Source organism: Chiloscyllium punctatum, chromosome 35 (genome assembly GCF_047496795.1).
Source record: "Chiloscyllium punctatum isolate Juve2018m chromosome 35, sChiPun1.3, whole genome shotgun sequence".
NCBI classification, from domain to species: domain Eukaryota; kingdom Metazoa; phylum Chordata; class Chondrichthyes; order Orectolobiformes; family Hemiscylliidae; genus Chiloscyllium; species Chiloscyllium punctatum.
The window spans coordinates 16,645,492-16,667,853 of NC_092773.1; the positions used below are offsets into that span (position 1 = coordinate 16,645,492).

The 22,362-nt window shown below is 47.7% G+C and overlaps 1 protein-coding gene across 1 annotated transcript in view; it reads left to right on the forward strand.

Annotated features, from left to right (window-relative positions):
- Positions 1-7,302: 7,302 nt before the first annotated feature.
- The window catches only part of tacc1 (transforming, acidic coiled-coil containing protein 1), a 192,005-nt gene continuing 176,945 nt past the window's right edge, over positions 7,303-22,362 (forward strand). Inside the window, exon 1 of the mRNA XM_072554141.1 lies at positions 7,303-7,485. The gene's annotated coding sequence lies outside the window, so the exon portion shown is untranslated. The remainder of the gene's footprint in view (positions 7,486-22,362) is intronic.

Below are 22,362 nucleotides of genomic sequence, written 5' to 3' on the forward strand. Positions count from 1 at the left end.
CAATCTACAGACCCAGAAAAATAACACCGTCTTATTCCTCTACAAACACTGCCCCAGGTTAAATTAATAGTTATGGCTTGTATTTTAAGTTTAATCAGGAGACATATCTCCAAAAACATATAATCAAGAAAGCACCCACTCTACTCACTACTTCAGATTCTCTCCTCACAATAAAATGCTCTGAAACAGTTCAGCCTGATCAAATTTGCACTGGGCCAATTCTGATGGTTTTAGGACAGGATAGCAAATAATTAGCTTGCTGAAAGGGCACCGTTTTGAAGGAGGGTCTGACAGAAGGGAAAAGAGATGGGAAGATTGAGATGGGCAATTCCAGAGCTGAGGACCTTAGAATTGTATAATCCCTACAGTGTGGAAACAGACTATTCAGCCCATCAACTCCATACTCACCCTCCAAAGAGCATTCCCACCCAGACTCACCCGATGCCTGCAACCCTGCATTCCCCATGGCTAATCCACGTAGCCTGGACACTGTGGGCAATTTAGCCTGGGCTAATCCTCCCGACCTGCATATGTTTGTAACTGTGGGAGGAAACCAGAGCACCCACAGGAAACCCACGTAGGCACTGGGAAAGCTGCAGGCCACGTGGTGGCAGGACCTGGTATGAAGGGCTTGGGGCTCGGACATGGGAGAACTCAAGTCCGAAAATTATTGACCTTGATATTGAGTCCAGAAGGCTGAAGGGTCCCCAAACAGAAAAACAAGATGGTGTTCTTCCAGCTTGCACTGAGTTTCACTGGGGCACTTGCAGCAAGCCTGGGACAGAGATGTTGGCCAGGGAACACGGTGGGGTGTTCAAGTGGCAGGCAACTGGAAGCTCAGGGTCATTTTAGCAGGCAGAACGTCGATGTTGTACAAAGTGGTCAGTCAGTCAATGCTTTGTTTCCTAAATGTGGAGCTGACCACGCTGTGAACAGGTAACGTGCAGGTAAAGGTGTGTCTCGGGCCCTGGACCTTAAGGAGGGAGGAAGCAAACAGGCAGATGTGACACCTTCTGTGATTCCATGGGAAGGTAATGTGGGCCTCGGTGTCCTGGAGGGAATAGTTACTGCAAAAGGCGGACACGGGAGGGGAAGGGAAGGTCTATCAGGTGGTGGCATCCCACTGCAGGTGGCAGAAATGGCAGTGACCAATCCTTTGGATGTGGATCCTGATGGATGGTCAGTGAGGGATCCTATCACTGTTGTAGGAGGCAAGATAGGGCCCAAGTGCAGGAAATGGGCCAGATATTCACATTTTGTTTTTATTTCGGATTTACAGCATCTGCAGTTCTTCTGGTTTTTTGAAACAAGAAATAACTATTTCGCTGCAGTCAGCTCACTCTAAACCTGTGCTTAGTTAATGGCTTTTGCCTGAAATGTCAATTTTCCTGCTCCTTGGATTCTGCCTGACCTGCTGTGCTTTTCCAGAACCCCACTATAATCTTGACTCTAAACCTGTGCCCTCTAGTTCTGGACTCCCCCACCCCAGGAAAAAGACTTTGTCTATTTATCTTATCCATGTCCCTCATGTTTTTATAAACCTCTATAAGGTCACCCCTCAGCCTCCGATGCTCCAGGGAAAATAACCTCAACCTATTCAACGTCTCCCTGCAGCTCAAATCCTCCAACCCTGGCAACATCCTTGTAAATCTTTTCTGAACTCTTTCAGGTTTCACAACATCTTTCCAATAGGAAGGAGACCAAAATTTCACGCAATATTCCAAAAGTGGCCTAACCAATGTCCTGTACAGCTGCAACATGACCTCCAATTCCTGTACTCAATACTCTGACCAATAAAGGAAACCATACCAAATGCCTTCTTCACTATCCTATCTACCTGCAACTTCACTGACAAGGAGCTATGAACCTGCACTCCAAGGTCTCTTTGTTCTGCAACTCTCCCTAGGACCTGACATTTAAGTGTATAAGTCCTGCTAAGGTTTGCTTTCCCAAAATGCAGCACCTCACATTTATCTAAATTAAACTCCACCTGCCACTTCTCAGCCCATTGGCCCATTGATCAAGATCCCATTGTAATTTGATATAGCCTTCTTCGTTGTCCACTACACCTCCAATTCTGGTGTCATCTGCAAACTTACTAACTCTACCTCTTATCCAAATCATTTGTGTAAATGACAAAAAGCAGTGAACCCAGCACTGATCCTTGTGGCACTCTACTGGTCACAGGCCTCCAGTCTGAAAAGCAACACTCCATCACCTTTGAGCCAGTTCTGTATCCAAATGGCTAGTCCTCCCTGTATTCCATGAGATCTAACCTTGCTAATCAGTCTCCCATGGGGAACCTTGTCGAACACCTTACTGAAGTCCATATAGACCACATCTGCTGCTCTGCCCTCATCAATCTTCTTTGTTACTTCTTCAAGAAACTCAATCAAGTTTGTGAGACATGATTTCCCACGCACAAAGCCATGTTGACTATCACTAATCAGTCCTTGCCTTCCCAAATACATGTAAATTCTGTCCCTCAGGATTCCTTCCAACAATTTGCCCACCACCGACATCAGGCTCACCGGTCTATAGTTCCCTGACTTTTCCTTACCACCCTTCTTAAACAGTGGCACCACGTCAGCCAACCTCCAGCCTTCCGGCACCATGCATATGACTATCAATAATACAAATATCTCAGCAAGAGGCCCAGCTATCACTTCGCACAGAGTTCCAGGGTACACTTGATCACTGAGCAACATAACCTGAACAGAGGTCAACTGTAATTCTCAGATTCTATGTATGAGAACATCACTCCAGTTTAACTGGGCCCAAAGATCCACTGACAATGCTGTCTGAACCAGCACCATTTGAAGGAACGTCAGCTAATGTGTGTCTGGAACTGGAATGACACAAGGTAGACTTGTAAGACTAGGATGCTGAGTGACTCATCATTGAGCACCTTCAGTCAACTGAAGCTAAACACCTTCCTGCCACAGTACACTGGAGAAACAAACAGAAAGGCAAGAACACAACACCAGACTGGAATCAATCAGCTTCCGGCTTCAAATTCCAACTCTCACTCCATGTGCTCCAGCTTCCTCCCTCCCACTCACTCCCTGTGCTCCAGCTCCCTCCCTCTCTCTTTCTCCTTGTGCTCCTGAACTCTCTCTCCGCATGTTCCTGCTCGCTGTCTCTCCCCATGTTCCTGCTCTCTGTCTCTCCCCATGTTCCTGCTCTCTTTCTCCCCAAGTTCCTGCTCTCTGTCTCTCTCCATGTTCCTGCTCTCTTTCTCCCCAAGTTCCTGCTCTCTGTCTCTCTCCATGTTCCTGCTCTCTTTCTCCCCAAGTTCCTGCTCTCTGTCTCTCTCCATGTTCCTGCTCTCTTTCTCCCCAAGTTCCTGCTCTCTGTCTCTCTCCATGTTCCTGCTCTCTTTCTCCCCAAGTTCCTGCTCTCTGTCTCTCCCCATGTTCCTGCTCTCTATCTCTCCCCATGTTCCTGCTCGCTGCCTCTCCCCATGTTCCTGCTCGCTGTCTCTCCCCATGTTCCTGCTCTCTTTCTCCCCAAGTTCCTGCTCTCTGTCTCTCCCCATGTTCCTGCTCTCTTTCTCCCCAAGTTCCTGCTCTCTGTCTCTCCCCATGTTCCTGCTCTCTTTCTCCCCAAGTTCCTGCTTTCTGTCTCTCCCCATGTTCCTGCTCTCTCTCTCCCCATGTTCCTGCTCTCTGTCTCTCCCCATGTTCCTGCCCTCTCTCTCCCCATGCTCCCTCTCTCCCCAAGCTGTCTCTCTCTCTTTTTCCCCAGGCCCTCTCTCTCCGCGCCCCCTCTCTCCCAAAGATCATGCCTCTCTCTCCCTCTCCATGCTCTCCCTCTCCCCAAGCTCTCTCTCTCGCTCTCTCTCTTTTCCCCAGGCCCTCTTTCTCCGCCTCTCTCTCTCCCCCTCTCTCTCTCCCCAACCTCTCTCTCTCTCTCTCTGTCCCTAGGCCCACTCTCTCCCCCTCTCTCTCCCCCCAACCTCTCTCTCTCTCTCTTTCCCCAAGCTCTCTCTCTGTCCCTAGGCCCTCTCTCTCCCCCTCTCTCTCTCCCCAACCTCTCTCTCTCTCTCTCTTTCCCCAAGCTCTCTCTCTGTCCCTAGGCCCTCTCTCTCCCCCTCTCACTCTTCCCATGCTCTTTCTCTCCCCCAAGCTCAACCGTCTCTCTCCCCATATGCTCTCTCTCTCTCTCCCCATGTTCCCTTTCTCTCCAAGCTCTGTCCCCCTCTCCCCATGCTCTCTCTCTCCCCAACCTCTCCCTCTCTCCCCATGCTCTATCTCTCCCCACGCTCTTCCCCCCATCTCTCTCTCCCCTCATGCCCTTTCTCTCCCCAAGCTCCTCTTTCTCTCCCCATTCTCTGTCTCCCCCATGCTCTCTCTCCTCAAACACTCCCTCTCTCTCTCCCATGCCCTCTCTCTTCCACTCTCTCTCCTCATTCTCTCTCTCTGTCACCAATCTCTCCTTCCCTCTCTCCCCATGCTCTCTTTCTCTCCCCACCCCCAAGCTCTCCATTTCCATCTCTCTCTCTCTCCCACTCCAATACTCCTGCTCTCTTTTCTCCCCATGCTCTTCCTGTCTCTCTGTGGCCTTCTAGGAGAAAGTGAGGACTGCAGATGCTGGAGATCAGAGCTGAAAATGTGTTGTTGGAAAAGCGCAGCAGGTCAGGCAGCATCCAAGGAACAGGAGAATCGACGTTTCGGGCATGAGCCCTCTGCAGGAATGGCCCTCACCCACAAACTCATACTCTTTGTCTTTCTCTCCCTCTGCTCTGTCTCTCTCCCACCCCTAGCTCTCCCTCTCTCTTCATCCCTCACCATGTTCCTGCTCTCTTTCTCTCAGCATGCTCTTCCTGTCTCTCTCCCTCTCTCTCCCCATGCTCCTGCCAGCTGTCGCAAACTGAGCAGTGAGAGATCTCTTGATCCCTCTCACCTGGTCTCAGTGAGTAAACGTCTGTTGACTCGAAAACATGAATAAAACACACTTTATCTGCATTTGTCTTGTTACTATTTCACAGTGTAATGTTTTGAGGTGGGATCTTATGATAATAAACTAACGTCAAATGGGTCCTGTTCGTGGGAATACACAAAGTCTCAGATACAATGGGACATGCCTACCATCTAGTGACAATCGCCTGTAACTGCAGGATTCGTTTTCTCATTCCACAGACTCTCTGTGCTGTTTGCACATCTCCTCCAGCCTGTCCAGTTCGCCCCCAGCATTCTTTCTTTTCAAAGAGTTATTAAACCAAGATTAATGTAAAAGATTCAATTTTACTGAGACAGTTAGCAGGTCCCCTGCGGAATACTGATTTCAGCATCCAAGGACATCACCAGTGTCTGCAATATTCCCACCACCAAATTCTTGGTGACTTTCTTTTTGCTTTCTTCTAAATAAGTTGTCATCACCATCACGATTGCTGGTGGAGCCAATTGAATACTTACAAGCAAAGCCCACCATAGGCAACACAAACCATTGAAGGTGAGGGGGTGGGCACGTGGTCAGGAGAAATTGCAGGATTCCTTTTTCCAAATTTCAACCTGTTTTTCTAATCAATCTGTTCAGAGAGGTATTATCACATACCTTTGGAGCAAGTGGGGATTAAACTCAGACCTCCTGGTCCGTGTGTAGGGACTGGACTGCTGCACCACAAGAGGTTTGATTTGATTTGATTTATAATTGTCACATGTCCCGAGATACAGTAAAAAGTGTTGTCTTTGCATGATAACCTGACAAATCGCACCTTACACAAGTACATCAGGGTAACAGAAGTGAATGCAGAAGGCAATTTCAGCCCGAGGCAAGGTGCAGTGAAAGATCAACTCTAACACGCGAGTAGTCTGTCCAAAAGTCACACGACACCAGGTTACAGGTTCATTTGAAATCACAAGCTTTCGGAGCCGAAATCAACTTGATGAAGGAGCAGCGCTCCAAAAGCTTGTGATTTCAAAGAAACCTGTTGGACAATCACCCCTGGTGTGGTGTGATTTTTAACTTTGTCCACCCCCACCCCCCCATCCAACACCACATCCACCAGCTATTTACCTCAGTGACACAGTGGAGACAATCTCACAGACCATCAGCACCTTGAGAGAGGAAACTCTTCCCAATCCCAAGTGAAAGCTTGGTGAAAGAAGGCAGTTTTCAGGAGAGTCTCCATGTTGGTTGGGGTTTGGGGATGGGGGAGTGCACGGGAATGGAAGGAGGAAAATTCCGGACCTTCAGGTACAAGGAGCCGTTTGCATGGGACAGCCAGGGAAATCAGGATGGGGGAGGTAATGCAGTGCCATAGTGAAGTGCCACGCTCAATTGTGTGTGGTCCTGCTGCCTTTTGAAAGTGAGGTGACACCTTACTGCCCTGCTCCAGGGGCTGTGAGAGATCCTTGCATTGGAATTGGGTTATGAACTGGCCATCATTCTTCTCTCACTGAAGGAAATCATCCTGGGATCTTGCTGAACACCACTTGGCAACAGAGCTTTGTCAAGGAAACAAGCCTTGGGAGGTAATCCCTGCCTGTTTTTCAATAAAACAAATGAAGTTTTTGATGTGTCACACAAGAGCACAATGGGGTGGTGCAGTAACTCACGGTGCCAGGGACCCAGGTTAGATCCCAGCCTTGGGCGACTGTTTGTGCAGAGTTTGCACATTCTCCCTGTGTCTGTGTGGGTTTCCTCTGGGTGCTGGGGTTTCCTCCCACACTCCAAAGATGTGCAGGTCAGGTGAATTGGCCGTGCTAAATTAGGGGGCATAAGTTTAAGGTGGGAGGGGAAACATTTAATAGGGATCTAAGGGGCAACTTTTTCACACAGAGGGTGGTGTGTGTATGGAATGAGCTGTCAGAGGATGTGGTGGAGGCTGGGACAATTGCAACGTTTAAAAGGCATCTGGATGGGTACATGAAGAGGAAGGTGCATCAGTCAGGGGGAAATGGGTCTGGGTGGGTTACTCTTTGGAGGGTCGGTGTGGGCTTGTTGGGCTGAAGGGTCTGTTTCCACACACTGTCAGGAATCTAATCTAACACTTTTCTGCCTAAGATTTGTGACCGTATAACACATTGGACACAACAGGCATCATCACAAAAGCTTCCTTTTGCCGCTCAGACAGAGCTGCTGCTTTCTCTCTGGAGAACTGGGAGGAGCCCAGCCAGTTGTAAATCTGAGAGGGAGTTCTCCACAGCCCTTCCTGCCATGCTGGTGGAGTCACTGCATAGTTGAGCCTGGAACTGACAAAGGAAAATAGATCTCAGCCTGTTGAGCCTGAGGGGATTTCTCCTCTCTCCTCGCCTTGTGAGCTGCAACAGAGAAAGCCAAAATGTGACAACACATCCTTTTCCCTTCAGTAGAATTCCAAAAGTCAGGAGGGAGGGAGGAGGGGAGGAAAACTCCTCCCTCTCTTCCTCTTCCCAGGAGCTCATTAATTCAAGAGTCAGCTTGCTCTGTCTTCCACGTTGAAGGAGAGTCGTATTGTTGCCCCACTGTCTTCGGAGGAGTGTCCCATCCCAGTGAGCAGAGGTAAGCAGAGTGGTGCTGCCCTTCCTGTTTCAGTCCTCAGCCACAGTGGCCTAACCTTGCTGGTCTCTCTGGACAGGTTTGACAGCCTTTAGAAAGAGAGAGGTCAGGGCTCACTCCAGCCAGGGAAGCTGCCAGTGCTCAGCTGGAGAGTTCTGGCTCAGAAACGAGTCGGCCACCTCCCATTGTGATTTCCCTGAAAGTCCCCACACTGAATGTGAAAGCTATTTCCTCAGGAATTGCCTCACCGATGTTTGTTCCAGTGGCCTGGCGTCAGCCTGCTCCCACAAACCCCGTGCAGGTCACAGGCCTTGCTGATTTCTGTTTCTTTTTAAACACACATTCCACGTTTGGCAACTGCAGATTCAGATTGACAGGTGCCAGAATTCGGTTTATTGTTTGAGTGGGTTTGCGTATTCCTGACCTCTGCTGTTCTGTACTTGAGTGCAGCAGTGAGTGACTGCACTTTGGAAGCATTCAGTTAGCTTAAATGCTGTGGAAAGCACTCTGGGATGCCCTGAGGCTGTGAAAAGCACTACACAAATGCAAGTCTTTGTTGTTATCACTGTTGTCCTCTGTTGTGTGAACTGCACTGGGTTGAGAAAGGGAACCTTTGCAAAGATGTGATGGAGGGAGAAAATGGGAGAATGGGGTTGAGAAACTGAACAGCCATGATGGAATGGCAGGGTAGAGTCGATGGGCTGAATGGCCTAATTCCTGCTGCCTGTGGTCCAATGCTGAGCTTCAGCAGCAGTGAACTTGTCTCATGCTTTAGCAGCTTGTTACTTTGGCTGAATGTGACATTCTGTGTGCATTGTAATCTCAGTACCTTGAGGGTCAGTCCTGCCCATTGCCACTTTACGCTTATAAAGTAAAGATAAATGTTGCAAAGACAGTGAGACAGACCAGCTAACTCTACAATCACAGCTTCATTATTCCTGGCAGTATTGGGTCATTGATGATGCAGTGAGAAGGATGAATGTGAAGCAGATTGTTCTTTCTTGCAGAGGGACGTTCTCGCCTTGTATGTGGTTAGACTGCTCTATATGAGAATGTAAAGAGGATATTTGATGCAACGTTAATAAACACTTGAAGTATTCACCACCCCAGCTCCCAGGTTCAATCATAGTCTAGATTATGAATATATTTTTCTTGTTGGACTGCTGGGTATACAGTTATCTTTGGAACAGAAGAGCCGAAAAAGTAGGAGACAAAATGAACAGTCCAGCTCCTTGACCTGCTTCACCGTTCAATGACTGGATTAGTGGTGCTGGAAGAGCACAGCAGTTCAGGCAGCATCCAAGGAGCTTCGAAATCAACGTTTCGGGCAAAAGCCCTTCATCAGGAATAAAGGCAGTGAGCCTGAAGCATGGAGAGATAAGCTAGAGGAGGGTGGGGGTGGGGTGAAAGTAGCATAGAGTACAATGGGTGAGTGGGGGAGGGGATGAAGGTGATAGGTCAAGGAGGAGAGGGTGGAGTGGATAGGTGGAAAAGGAGATAGGCAGGTCGGACAAGTCCGGACAAGTCATGGAGACAGTTACTGAGCTGGAAGTTTGAAACTAGGATGAGGTGGGGGAAGGGAAAATGAGGAAGCTGTTGAAGTCCACATTGATACCCTGGGGTTGAAGTGTTCCGAGGCGGAAGATGAGGCGTTCTTCCTCCAGGCGTCTGGTGGTGAGGGAGCGGCGGTGAAGGAGGCCCAGGACCTCCATGTCCTCGGCAGAGTGGGAGGGGGAGTTGAAATGTTGGGCCACGGGGCGGTTTGGTTGATTGGTGTGGGTGTCTCGGAGATGTTCCCTAAAGCGGTCTGCTAGGAGGCGCCCAGTCTCCCCAATGTAGAGGAGACCACATCGGGAGCAACGGATACAATAATTGATATTAGTGGATGTGCAGGTGAAACTTTGATGGATGTGGAAGGCTCCTTTAGGGCCTTGGATAGAGGTGAGGGAGGAGGTGTGGGTGCAGGTTTTACAGTTCCTGTGGTGGCAGGGGAAAGTGCCAGAATGGGAGGGTGGGTTGTAGGGGGGTGTGGACCTGACCAGGTAGTCACGGAGGGAACGGTCTTTGCGGAAGGTGGAAAGGGGTGGGGAGGGAAATATATCCCTGGTGGTGGGGTCTTTTTGGAGGTGGCGGAAATGTCGATGGATGATTTGGTTTATGCGAAGGTTTGTAGGGTGGAAGGTGAGCACCAGGAGCGTTCTGTCCTTGTTCCGGTTGGAGGGGTGGGGTCTGAGGGCGGAGGTGCGGGATGTGGACGAGATGCGTTGGACGGCATCTTTAACCACGTGGGAAGGGAAATTGCGGTCACTAAAGAAGGAGGCCATCTGGTGTGTTCTATGGTGGAACTGGTCCTCCTGGGAGCAGATACGGCGGAGGGGGAGGAATTGGGAATACGGGATGGCATTTTTGCAAGAGGTAGGGTGGGAAGACGTGTAATCCAGGTAGCTGTAGGAGTCGGTGGGTTTGTAAGTGTCAAGTCGGTCGTCACTAATGGAGATGGAGAGGTCCAGGAAGGGGAGGGAGGTGTCAGAGATGGCCCAGGTAAATTTAAGATCAGGGTGGAATGTGTTGGTGAAGTTGATGAATTGCTCAACCTCCTCGCGGGAGCACGAGGTGGCGCCAATGCAGTCATCAATGTAGCGGAGGAAGAGGTGGGGAGTGGTGCCGGTGTAATTACGGAAGATCAACTGTTCTACATAGCCAACAAAGAGACAGGCATAGCTGGGGCCCATACGTGTGCCCATGGCTACGCCTTTGGTCTGGAGGAAGTGGGAGGATTCAAAGGAGAAATTGTTAAGGGTGAGGACCAGTTCGGTCAAACGAATGAGAGTGTCAGTGGAAGGGTACTGTTGGGGACGTCTGGAGAGGAAAAAACGGAGGGCTTGGAGGCCCTGGTCATGGCGGATGGAGGTGTAGAGGGATTGGATATCCATGGTGAAGATGAGGCGTTGGGGGCTGGGGAAACGGAAGTCTTGGAGGAGGTGGAGGGCGTGGGTGGTGTCTTGAACGTATGTGGGGAGTTTCTGGACGAGGGGGGGGATAGGACAGTGTCGAGGTAGGTAGAGATGAGTTCAGTGGGGCAGGAGCATGCTGAGACAATGGGTCGGCCAGGGTGTTCAGGCTTGTGGATCTTGGGAAGGAGGTAGAACCGGGCAGTGCAGGGTTCCCGGACTGTGAGGTTGGAAACTATGGGTGGGAGATCTCCTGAGGTGATGAGGTTCTGTATGGTCTGGGAGATGATGGTTTGGTGATGGGGGGTGGGGTCATGGTCGAGAGGGCAGTAGGAAGAGGTGTCCTCGAGTTGGCGTTTGGCTTCAGCGGTGTAGAGGTCAGTGCGCCAGACTACCACTGCGCCCCCTTTATCCGCTGGCTTGATGGTGAGGTTGGGATTAGAGCAGAGGGATTGGAGGGCTGCGCGTTGTGAGGGTGAGAGGTTGGAGTGGGGGAGGGGGGGTCGACAGGTTGAGGCGGTTAATGTCCCGGCGGCAGTTGGAAATGAAGAGGTCGAGGGCAGTTGGAAATGAAGAGGCCAGCGCGGGGTGTCCAGGTGGATGCAGTGTGTTGGAGGTGGGCGAAGGGGTCCTCGGAAGGTGGGTGGGAATCCTGATTGTGAAAGTAAGCTCGGAGGCGGAGGCGACGGAAGAATTGTTCGACATCACGGCGTGTATTAAATTCATTGATGCGTGGACGGAGGGGGATGAAGGTGAGTCCTTTGCTGAGGACTGATCATTCGTCCTCAGTGAGGGGGAGGTCTGGAGGGATGGTGAAAACTCGGCAGGGCTGGGAGCTGGGAGCTGGGATCTGGTGTGGGTGTGGAGCTGGGAGTGGGGTCGGAGCCAGTACCTGGAGTGGGTGTGATGGTGGGGGGAATGGGGGTGGAGTCATGAGCAGGGGTAGTGTTCCCCTTGGGGTTCTGGGGGGGTGGGGATAGTGACAGTGGGGTCTGTGGGGGGCATGTCAGCAGAATGCAGGTGAGTGGTGCTGGTGGGGGCGGAAGTGGTGGTGACCACGGCAGTAGGGGAAGTCACTGAGCGTGTGGCATCAGCGATGATGTGAGGGCCAGAAGTGGCTGTGGGAGTGGCCATGATGGGGGCGGAAGTGACGTCATCACTCAGCGTGGGGGTGGTAGCTGAGTCAGCCGCATGGCTAATGGCGTTTCCCAAGCCAGGGGAATCTTGGATGTTTGAGGAGAGCTGGTTATGGAGGTGGGTGGATAAAAGTTTGTTGTACTTACAGTTTTTGATGTTTGAGATGGAATTGAAATACTGTTTGTTGAGAGCATGAATTCTCCTGAGGATGTAGTACAGAGTGGGTCCTTTGCAATTCTGAGAGAGTGTGGCCCTCAGCTGAGGCAGGGATGACTGGAGAGAGCTTAGGTGCCAGCGCATTGCTACAAGCGTGGAGCGGAGGATCTTGAAGGAGAACTGTTGCTGGTGTTTTTGAATCTGTAGTCTGTACTGTTTGTCCTGTTTGGGTCCGAACTCTGCTGGTTTAAAGGTGGTCTGGAGTCCGTGTGGGATGAGTTGGTTACGGAGGCATGCACTGAGGAAGCAAATGTGGCTGTGGTACCGAGTTTGTTTCACGACATGGTTGAAGAGCTTCAGAGCAGAGGAAATGACCTGGGAGTTGCAATGGGAGAGGGACTCCCTGAGATTCTTGTAGAGGGGGGAGGAAAACTTCTTCAAGGCAGGCATCCTTGCAAGAGGATTCGCAGTAGGGTTAAAATCAACAAGGTAAAAACAATGACTGCAGATGCTGAAAACCAAATACTGGATTAATGGTGCTGGAAGAGCACAGCAGTTCAGGCAGCATCCAATGAGCAGCGAAATCGACGTTTTGGGTAAAAGCCCTTCATCAGGAATAAAGGCATGAGCCCATCTATCCCATTGTCCTGTCCTTTTCCTCATGACCCTCAATTCCATTGTTATAGAGTCATAGAGATGTACAACATGGAAACAACTCGCTCCAACGCATCCATGCCAACCAGCTATCCTGAAATAATTTAGTCCCACTTGCCAACACCCGGCCCATATCCCTCTAAGCCCTTCCTATTCATATACAATTGTCCCAGCCTCCACCACTTCCTCTGGCAGCTCATTCCATACACACACAACCCTCTGTGTGAAAAAGTTGCCCCTTAGATCCCTATTAAATGTTTTCCCTCTCACCTTAAACTTATGCCCCCTAGTTTTAGACTCCCTTACTGTGGGAAAAAGACATTCGTTATTCACCCTATCCATGCCCCTCATGGTTTTATAATGCTCAATGAGGTCACCCCTCAGCGTCCGGTGCTCCAGGGAAAACAGCCCCAGCCTGTTAAGACTCTCCCTATTGCTCAAACCCTCCAACCCATCACTCGTTAGTGTTGAATCAACTCAACAGCTGAGAATTCACAACCTGCCACGTTGTGGAATCATTTCTGAGGCAGGAGAGCAGCAGGAGAGAGTCAGTGAGCCCTCTACAAGGACATCTGAGACTGAGCTTGGTTGCATGGGTGGGAGGGCCAGCATTCTCTATACTGCAGCGTGACACAGGAGCAGTCATGGAGAGGTGTCAGCTGACAGTCAAAACAAGTCTGTTACTCTCTCTCTTCTCAACATATCCTCTGCTGGGGAGTCTGTAACAAAAGGCCAGCAGGATGAGACAGCTACGAACAGATGGGGTGAAGAATGAAGGAGGAATTTCCTGACACAGGTACCAATGTGATGATGGAACTTGCTGCCATGTCTGACCACAGTGATTCCTTTAAGATGCAACATCAGAGTGCACGAGGGAGAAGGGGACAGACAGATACAGGGCAGGGTGAGTGTGGACCTGTAAGAAGATGAGACTCAATGAAGTTTAGAGGGATGAGGGGGATCTAATTTGAAACTTAAAGAATACTGAATGGCCCGGACAGAGTGGATGTTGCAAAGATGTTTGCATTGGCTGGAGACACTAGGACACAACCTTAGAGTAAAGGGAAGAACGGAGATAAGGAGAAACTTCTTCAACCAGAGAGTAATGAATCTATGGAATTCACTGCTACAGAAGGCTGTGGAGGTCAGGTCACTGAGTATATTTAAGACAGAGATAGAAAGGTTCTTGATTGTAAAAGGGATCAAGGGTCACAGGGAGAAAGTGGGAAAATGAGGATGAGCAACTTATCAGCCCTGATTCAATGGTGGAGCAGACTCGATGGGCTGAATGGCCTAATTTCTGTTCCAATATCTTCTGGTCTTATGGTCTTAAGAGCTGTTGATGGAACAATTTGGTTGACAATGGGATGTTTCACCTTTTTGTTAGAGTGTAGTGGATCTGACTGTCACATGACTGCAGTCCAGGACAATTTCACCAAAGACCTTGTGTTGACAGCCAGTTCATTTGCCAGTTAAGAGTTCTACATAGCTTTTGAATATTCCCTACAGGAGACCTCCTCTCTCTTTCTCTCACCTTGCATCATCGTTACGTCACCATCTCTGAGACCCTGGATCTTAAGCCATGTTGTACTCCTGACAAAGTCAAAGAAGCAGTAAATACCCAACAAGTGCAAAAAACCTACCATATAAAATGCTGTCTTGTTATCAGCACCTACAAATCACACATTATACCCCTCCGCCTCCGCCAACCCCCCCCCCAACCCCCCCCCCCCCCCCCCTACTCCCTGAGCTGACTGGAGTATAAACATAGAAGCATAGAGAAAAGGAGCAAGAGGAGACCATTCGCTCCTTTAAGCCTGGCCCACCATTCAATATGACCATTGCTAATCATCCAGCTCTCATCCCACTTTCTCCCTACACCCACTGATCCCCTTAGTCCAAAGGACTACATCTAGTCACTGAGAACTTGGAAGTGCATTGTAACATAGGACTGAGTCAACATGGCTTTGTCAAGGGGAGGTCACGTCTGACAAACCTGTTCGAATTCTTTGAGGAGGTAATCAGCTGGTTCGACAAAGTAAAGCCAGTGGATGTGACCTAATTGGATTTGCAGAAGATCTTTGACAAAGTACCATGTATGAGATTGCTAAATAAGATAAGGCATTGTGGTGTTAGGGGCAAGGGACTGGCATGGAGAGAGGATTGGCTGACTGAAAGAAGGGCTGAGAATGGGGACAAAGGGTTTTTTTCAGGATGGCAGCCAGTGACCAGTGGAGTTCCACAGGGATCAGTGTTGGCACCACAATTATTCATAATTATACATTAATAATCTGGATGAAGGAACTGAGGGCATTGTTGCTAAGTTTACAGATGGCACAAAGATTGCTCGGAGACAGGTGGCACTGAGGAAGCAGGGAAGCTGCACAAGAACTTGGACAGGCAAGGAGAGGGGGCAAAGCTGTGGCAGATGGGTTACAACGCTGGAAAGTATGAGGTTAGGCACTTTGGTAGGAAGAATAGAGGCATCGGGGAAAGGCTTCAGAAATGTGAAGTATAAAGGGACTTAGAAGTCTTAGTCTTAGTTCAGGATTCTTTGAAGGTTAACCTGCAGGTTCAGTGGCAGTTAAGGAGGCAAATGCAATGTTAGCATCAATTTTGAGAAGGCAAGACTACAAGAGCAGAGATGGCCTGCTGAAGCTGTATAAAACTCTGGTCAGTCTGTGTTTGGAATATTTTGAACAGTTGTCAGCCTCGTATCAAAGGAAGAACATGCTGGCATTGGAGGGAATCCGAGGAGGTATACAAGAATGATCCTGGGTTGAAGACTTTGGGTCTGTACTCGATGGAGTTTAGAAGGATGGGGGTGGGGTGGGGAGTGGAATCTTGATTGAAACGTACAGGATCCAGAGAGGCCGGGATGGAGTGGATGGGGAGAAGATGTTTCCTCCAAGATGGAAGAATCGGATCCAAGGGCAGACCGAAGGGAGGATCCTGTAGGACTGAGATGAGGAGGCATTAGTTCAGCTAGAGAGTGGGGAATCTGTGGGACTTATTGCTGCAGAGGGCTGTGCAGACCAAAGTCATGGAGTATATTTCAGACTGAGATTGGTAGGTTCTTGATGAGTAAGGAGGTCAAGGGTTATGGGGAGAAGGCAGGAGGATGGGGCTAAGAAACATACCAGCCATGATTAGATGGCTAAACAGACTTGATGGGCTGAATGGCCATCTTATGGTCCTATCATAGCTGGTCGAATTGTGGCTTCACCTCCACAAGCCTACTAATGCCCCCTAGCTATTGACTCCCTTGTCAGTGAAGAATCTGTATACCTGCAGTTTGGAAGTATTCAATGAACCTACCTCCAATGCTTTCTTGGGAAGAGATTTCCAATGACTCACAATCTCCAGAGTGAAAGATTTCTCCCTCATCACTCACCTAAATGGGAAAGCCTTTATTTTAAACTGTGCCCCTAGTTTTAGTTTTTATCAGAAGGAGAAACATCCTTTCAGCATCCACCTTTCTCATGTTGTCTCTGAATCTGAGATGTTTCAACAAGGTTACCTTTTATTCTTCTAAGCTGCAATGACACAGTCTCATTGGGGATGTGCAGCTAAACTGAGGCTACATCACTCCACTTGGTACCTTTGCTGTCTCTTTAAGTCAAGAAATTTCCAGGGCCTTCTTCGGTCCACTGTGGCCAAGGAAAACCACTTCCTGGTCTAACTGGAAGAGGATGTTGTATTGAACAAGAGTTCATTCATTGTATGGGAAAGTGAGGACTGCAGATGCTGGAGATCAGAGCTGAAAAATGCGTTGCTGGAAAAGCACAGCAGGTCAGGGAGCATCCAAGGAACAGGAGAATTGATGTTTCGGGTATGATTCCTGAAGAAGGGCTTATGCCCGAAACATCGATTCTTTTGCTCCTTGGATGCTGCCTGACCTTCTGCGCTTTTCCAGCAACACATTTTTCAGTTCGTTCATTGTATGTTGACAACTTGTCCCTGGTCATTTTGATATGTAAAAGATTGCTACAAGTGCTTTGAGGAGGACCTGGATGTTAGGTCTTACTGCTGTGTGATCCTCAGCTGTTTTCTATCCACATCTTCAGACATCATTGTCATGTTTTGTGCCTATGGCATGCCTCAGCATTAATCCTTTCGGACTCTTGCACCTTTCAACAACATTCCACTCTCATCTTAAGATAACTCTTTCATCCCCAGTCATTCAGGAGAAACCATGTTTACTCAGACAGCTGTTGAAGCAAATAGGATCAATGCATTTTGGGGAAATCTAGACAGATAGATACATGAGAGAGAAAGCATCAGCAGCTAATAATGCTGGCATCACATAAAAAATAAAGGGTGGGAGGATGCTTGTGCTGAGTCCAAATACCAACATGCGACAGTTGGGCTGAATGGTCTGTTTCCATGTCATAAATTCCATGTGCCTTGGAGTGTTCAAATAGTTGAGTCAGATGCGAAAGGAAAATTTTGGTGGGCTGAAGTTTCTGCTTCACTCGCCAAATTTCCTGTGCACACCAACCAGCACGTTAATGCTGTTTGAATGTGGGGCCCTGTCCAGATGTGTCACTCTGCAACAGGATATGAGAAGCAGTTGAGCTGTTTCAAATTGCAGGGAGACCTGGTCAGCAGCAGAAAGTTGTGTCACCCTCACTTGGGTGTTCAGTGTCTGAACAAGCCTGTTATTGCTGGTGCAGTACAACATTCAGGTTTTGATCACGTAGAATTCCAGATACAAGTTCCAAAAGACCTTCTGTTTTCTTGTTAATTATGAGTAGTCTCTTGGCATCAGACAGGTACCAGAAACAACCTGGGGAACAAACTGGTGGCTGCAGGAGTGACTCGGTAATTTTCCATCTGGAGGGAATAGCATTTGCTGACATCTTTTGGATCAAGAGAAAAGAAAGTCCACAAACCAGTACCACACCCTGTTAGTTCATTACTTGAGTTAATTGAAATATTCTGAAGCACGTCTGTGACCTGAATGTATGGCACAGTCACTAATTTTCTTTCATTCTGCACAGGCCATTGAACAAAACTGAATCTCTCTTCAAACTAATTGTGGTCATCCTCATTGTCCCCCTCAGTACCTTGATTACAACTGGAACAGTGCACTGAACCTGGCGCTAACTAAATCATGCTGATTGTTTTATAATGCCACAAACAGGAAAAGATTCCCTGCCTTCACATTTTTGGCTTTTGGATTTTGCTTTGGTTTGAGAAACTCCAATGTCTGGATTACTTTCCTGAACTTGTAGCCTCACAGAGGAATAGACTGTGTCTCAGTCTCCTTCAATTGAATAGGTTTGGAAGGATCAGGGAATCAAACTTTTCAGCTCTTCGACAGCAGGTCCAGTTCAGAGATAGGATACAATGTGTTGAAATTTGCAGAGTAACCTTGAGTTTTGGGACAAACATCAATTCATACATCGACCAAAGATTCAATGAATTCTGGAAGTACTGCTCATTGTACCAGGGGAAAAAAGGCACTGCGGAGATCTCTAGGATGAGCTTTGACTCAGGGATGGATAGGAGAGAAACTTTATCGATTTACCTTTCCCCAGTCGATTTGGTTTTTGTCCTTTATTATTTGCCTCTCCCAGATCACAGTGCAAATACATATTTGTTTACAACAGCAGAAGATATAATAGCAGAAATGTCCATTCAGCCCTTCAATTCTACTCAGCTATTTGGTAAGCTTATGACTGATCTGATGAATCCTTGAATCTACTTTCCTGCCTTCCATCCATAACTCTTGATTCCCTTCATGTATATCGTGGCCCTAATTGCATATAAAGATCCAATCTCAAAAGCCCTCTGTGGTAAAGAATTCCACAGACTACCTGCTCTATGGGAGAAGAATTTCATCCTCATTTTTCTTAAATGAGTGACTCGTTCCTTTAAGATGATGCTGTCTGGTCCAACACTCTCCCACGAGATCAAACATCTTTTCTGTGTCTGCCATGTCAAGTCCCCTGAGGAACTTTTATGTTTCAATAAAGTTGCATCTCATTATTCCATCTTCCAGTGATGACAGGCCCAACCTACTCACAAGATAATCCTTCTCTATAAATGATTTCCCAAATGAATATTCACCGCATCGCCTCCCATGCCAGGATGTCTTTCCTCAGATAAGGCGATCAAAGCTGTTCACAGTATTCCAGACGAGAACCCTGGATAATTTTTTTTTTTGCAAAACCTCCTCACTTCTATACCCCATTCTCTTAAAATTCATATTCCTTTTGCCTTCCATATTACCTGCTGAATTTGAATGCAGAAGAACCGCAAAATCCTTTGATATTGCGGCTTTCTATTCTCTTGCTCCATTCAAATCATATTCAGCTCTTCGATCCTTCCAGCCTAAACACATGACCTCACATTTTCCCACATTATATATAGAGTCTTTGCCCACTCACTTAACCTGTCTCTTTCCCAGTTCAGTCTCTCTGTGTCAGCTTCACCACTTACCTTCCCACCTATTTTTGTGTCAGGTGCAAACGTGGCTATAGAATTCACAGTCTCCATCCAAGTCATAAATATACGTTGAAAATAACTGTGGCCCCAGTACTAATCCCTGTGGCATTCCATTACTTCCAGGCTGCCTTCCTGAAAATATCCCCTTCTATTCGTTAGTTAATCCTTTGTCCGATCCCCAACACCATGGGCTCCTATCATGGTAAGTCACCAACTGTGTGAGACCATATTAATTGTCTTCGGTAAATCAAAATATATTGCAGTTACTGCTTCCCCTTTATCTATCCTGATTGTTACCTTGTCAAGAAATTCCAGGAAATTTGTCAGGTATGATTTCCCCTTCATGAAGACATCCCAACTCTAATCATATTATCAACATCTAAATGCTCCTCCGTTACATCTGTTATATTAGTCTAACATTTTCCCAGTGGTAGACATAAAGCTAGCTGGCTGATAGTTAACGTTTTTTTTTGTCTTCCTCCTTTTTTTGAACAAGGGAATTTCATTGCCAATTTTCCGATGCTCTGGAACTTTACCAGAATCTGAGGATTCTTGGAAGATGACTAAAACTGAATCCAGTATCTCTGCGGCTATTATGTCTCATATTCTAGGATACAAGCCATTAGGTCGAGATGATGTATTGGCCTTCAAATCCTTGTCTTTCCCAAGTACCTTCCCCCTGCTGAAAGCTAATGTATTCATTCCCTCTCCCACTTTTGCCGCTATTATGTTGTAGCTTTGGAAAGTTGTCATGAGTGGAAGTTAGGGGCTTGGAAAGTGCTGTTGGTGGAGCCCAGCTGAATTTCTGCAGTGCCTCTTGTAGATCATACACACTACTGATGCTCTGTGGTGAAGAGAGTGAATGATGGTGGTGGTGGTTTACAGAGAACATCGAATAGTACAGCACAGAACAGGCCCTTCAGCCCTCCATGTTGTGCTGACCTTTTATCCTACTCTAAGATCAAACTAACCCACCTCCCCTTCATTGTACTATCTTCCATGTGCCTATCCAAGAATCGCTTAAATGTCCCTCATGTATCTCACTCTACGACCACTGCTGGCAGTGCATTCCACACACCCACCACTCTCTGTGTAAAGAACCTACCTCTGACATCTCCCCTCAATCTTCCCCCAATCACCTTAAAATTATGTCCCCTTGTGATAGCCATTTCTGCCCTGGGAAAAAGTTTCTGGCTATCCACTCTGTCTATGCTTCTCATGATCTGGTACACCTCCATCAAGTCACCTCTCATCTTTCTTCACTCCAATGAGCAAAGCCCTCGCACCCTCAACCTTTCTTCATAAGACATGCCATCCAGTCCAAGCAGCATCCTGGTAAATCTCTTCTGCACCCTCTCGGAAGCTTCCACATCCTTCCTATAATGAAGCAACCAGAACTGAACACAATAATCCAAGTGTGGTCAAACCAGGGCTTTATGGAGCTGCAGCATAACCTCGTGGCTCTTAACTCAATCCCCCTGCTTATGAGAGCCAACACACCATACGCCTTTTTAACAACCCTATCAGCTTTGGTGGCAACTTTGAGGGATGTATGGACGGGGACCCCAAGATTCCTTTGTTCCTCCACACTGCCAAGAATGCTGCCTTTAACCCTGTAATCTGGATTCAAATTCGACCTTCCAAAGTGAATGACTTCACACTTTTCCAGGTTGAATTTCATCTGCCACTTATCAGGCCAGTTCTGCATCCTGTCAGTGTGTCATTACAACCTACAACAGCCCTTCACACTATTGACCACTCCACCAACCTTCGTGTCATCAGTAAACTTACCAACACACCCTTCCACTTACTCATCCAAGTTATTTATAAAAATCACAAAGAGCAGAGGTCCCAGAACAGATCCCTGCAGAACACCACTGGTCACCGAACTCCAGGCTGAATACTTTCCATCTACCAGCACCCTCTGTCTTCTGTGTGCCAGCCAATTCTGTATCCAGGCAGCTAGATTTTCCTGTATCCCATGCCTCCTTACTTTCTGAATGAACCTACCATGGGGAACCTTATCAAATGCCTTGCTAAAATCCATGTGCACCACATCCACTGCTCTACCTTCATCAATGTGTTTTGTCATATCCTCAAAGAATTCAATGAGATTTGTGAGGCATGACCTGCCCCTCACAAAGCTATGCTGACTGTCTCGAATCAAACTGTGCTTTTCCAGTCATCATAAATCTTGTCTCTCAGAATCCTCTCCAATAATTTGCCCACCAAAGAAATAAGATTGACTGGTCTGTAATTCCCAGGATTATCCCTATTCCCTTTCTTGAACAAGGGAATAACATTTACCTCCCTCCAGCCATCTGGGCACTACTCCAGTGGACAGTGGGGACACAAAGGTACAGCAATCCCTCACTTCCTGTAGTAACCCAGGGGATATCTTGTCTCGTCCAGGGGACTTATTTATCCTTATGTTTTTCAAATTCAGTACATTCTCCTTCTTAACACCAACTTTTTCAAGGATATCAGCCTGTTTCACGCTGTCCTCACAAACATCAAGGTCCCACTCAGTAGTGAATAGAATAGAACAGAACAGAATAGAATCCCTACAGTGTGGAAACCGGCTATTTGGCTCAACAAGTCTATCCTAAAGCAAAGTATTAATTAAGGACCTCCCTTACCTCCTCCTACTCCAGCCACAAATTCCCTCCACTCTCCCTGATCAGTCCTACTCTCACTCTGGCCATCCTCTTGTTCCTCACATAAGTGTAGAATACCTTGGAGTTTTCCTTAATCCTACCTGCTAAGGCTTTTTCATGCCTCCTTCCAGCTCTCCCAAGTCCATTCTTTAGTTGTCCATTCTTTAGTTCCTTCCTGGCTACCTCTAAAACCCTGTTTGATTCTTGCCTCCTCAACCTTAATAAGCTTCCTGCTTCCTCTTGACTAGATGTTCCACATCCCTTGTCCCCCAAGGTTCTTCCAATCTACCATTCCTTCCTTGCCTCAGTGGTCCAGCACTATCAGCAAGTGCTTCCTAAACAACCTCCACTTTTCTGTCGTGCTTTCCCTGAGAATATCCGTTCCCAATTTAGGTGCCCAGTTCCTGCCTAATAACATTGTAATTCCACCTCCCCCATTTAAATATTTTCCCGTACTGTTTGCTCATATCCTTCTCTGAGTTTTGTAAAGGTCAGTGATTTGTGATCACTATCACCGAAACGCTCTCCCACTAAGAGATCTGACACCTGATCTAGTTCGTTGCCAAGCACTAAATCCAATATGGCCTCTCGTCAGCCTATCTATGTATTAAGTCAGGAATCCTTCCTGGATGCACCTGACAAAAAACTGCTCCACCCAAACTATTTGCACTAAGGAGGTTCCAGTCAATATTGTGGAAGTTAAAGTCACCCACAACAACAACCCTGTAACTTCTGTACCTTTCCAAAATCTGCCTCCCAATCTGCTCCTCTGTGTCTCTGTTGCTCTTGGGAGGTCTGTGGAAAACTCCCAATAAAGTGACTGCTGTTTTCCTGGTTCTGACTTCCTCCCATACTGACTCAGTAGATAAACA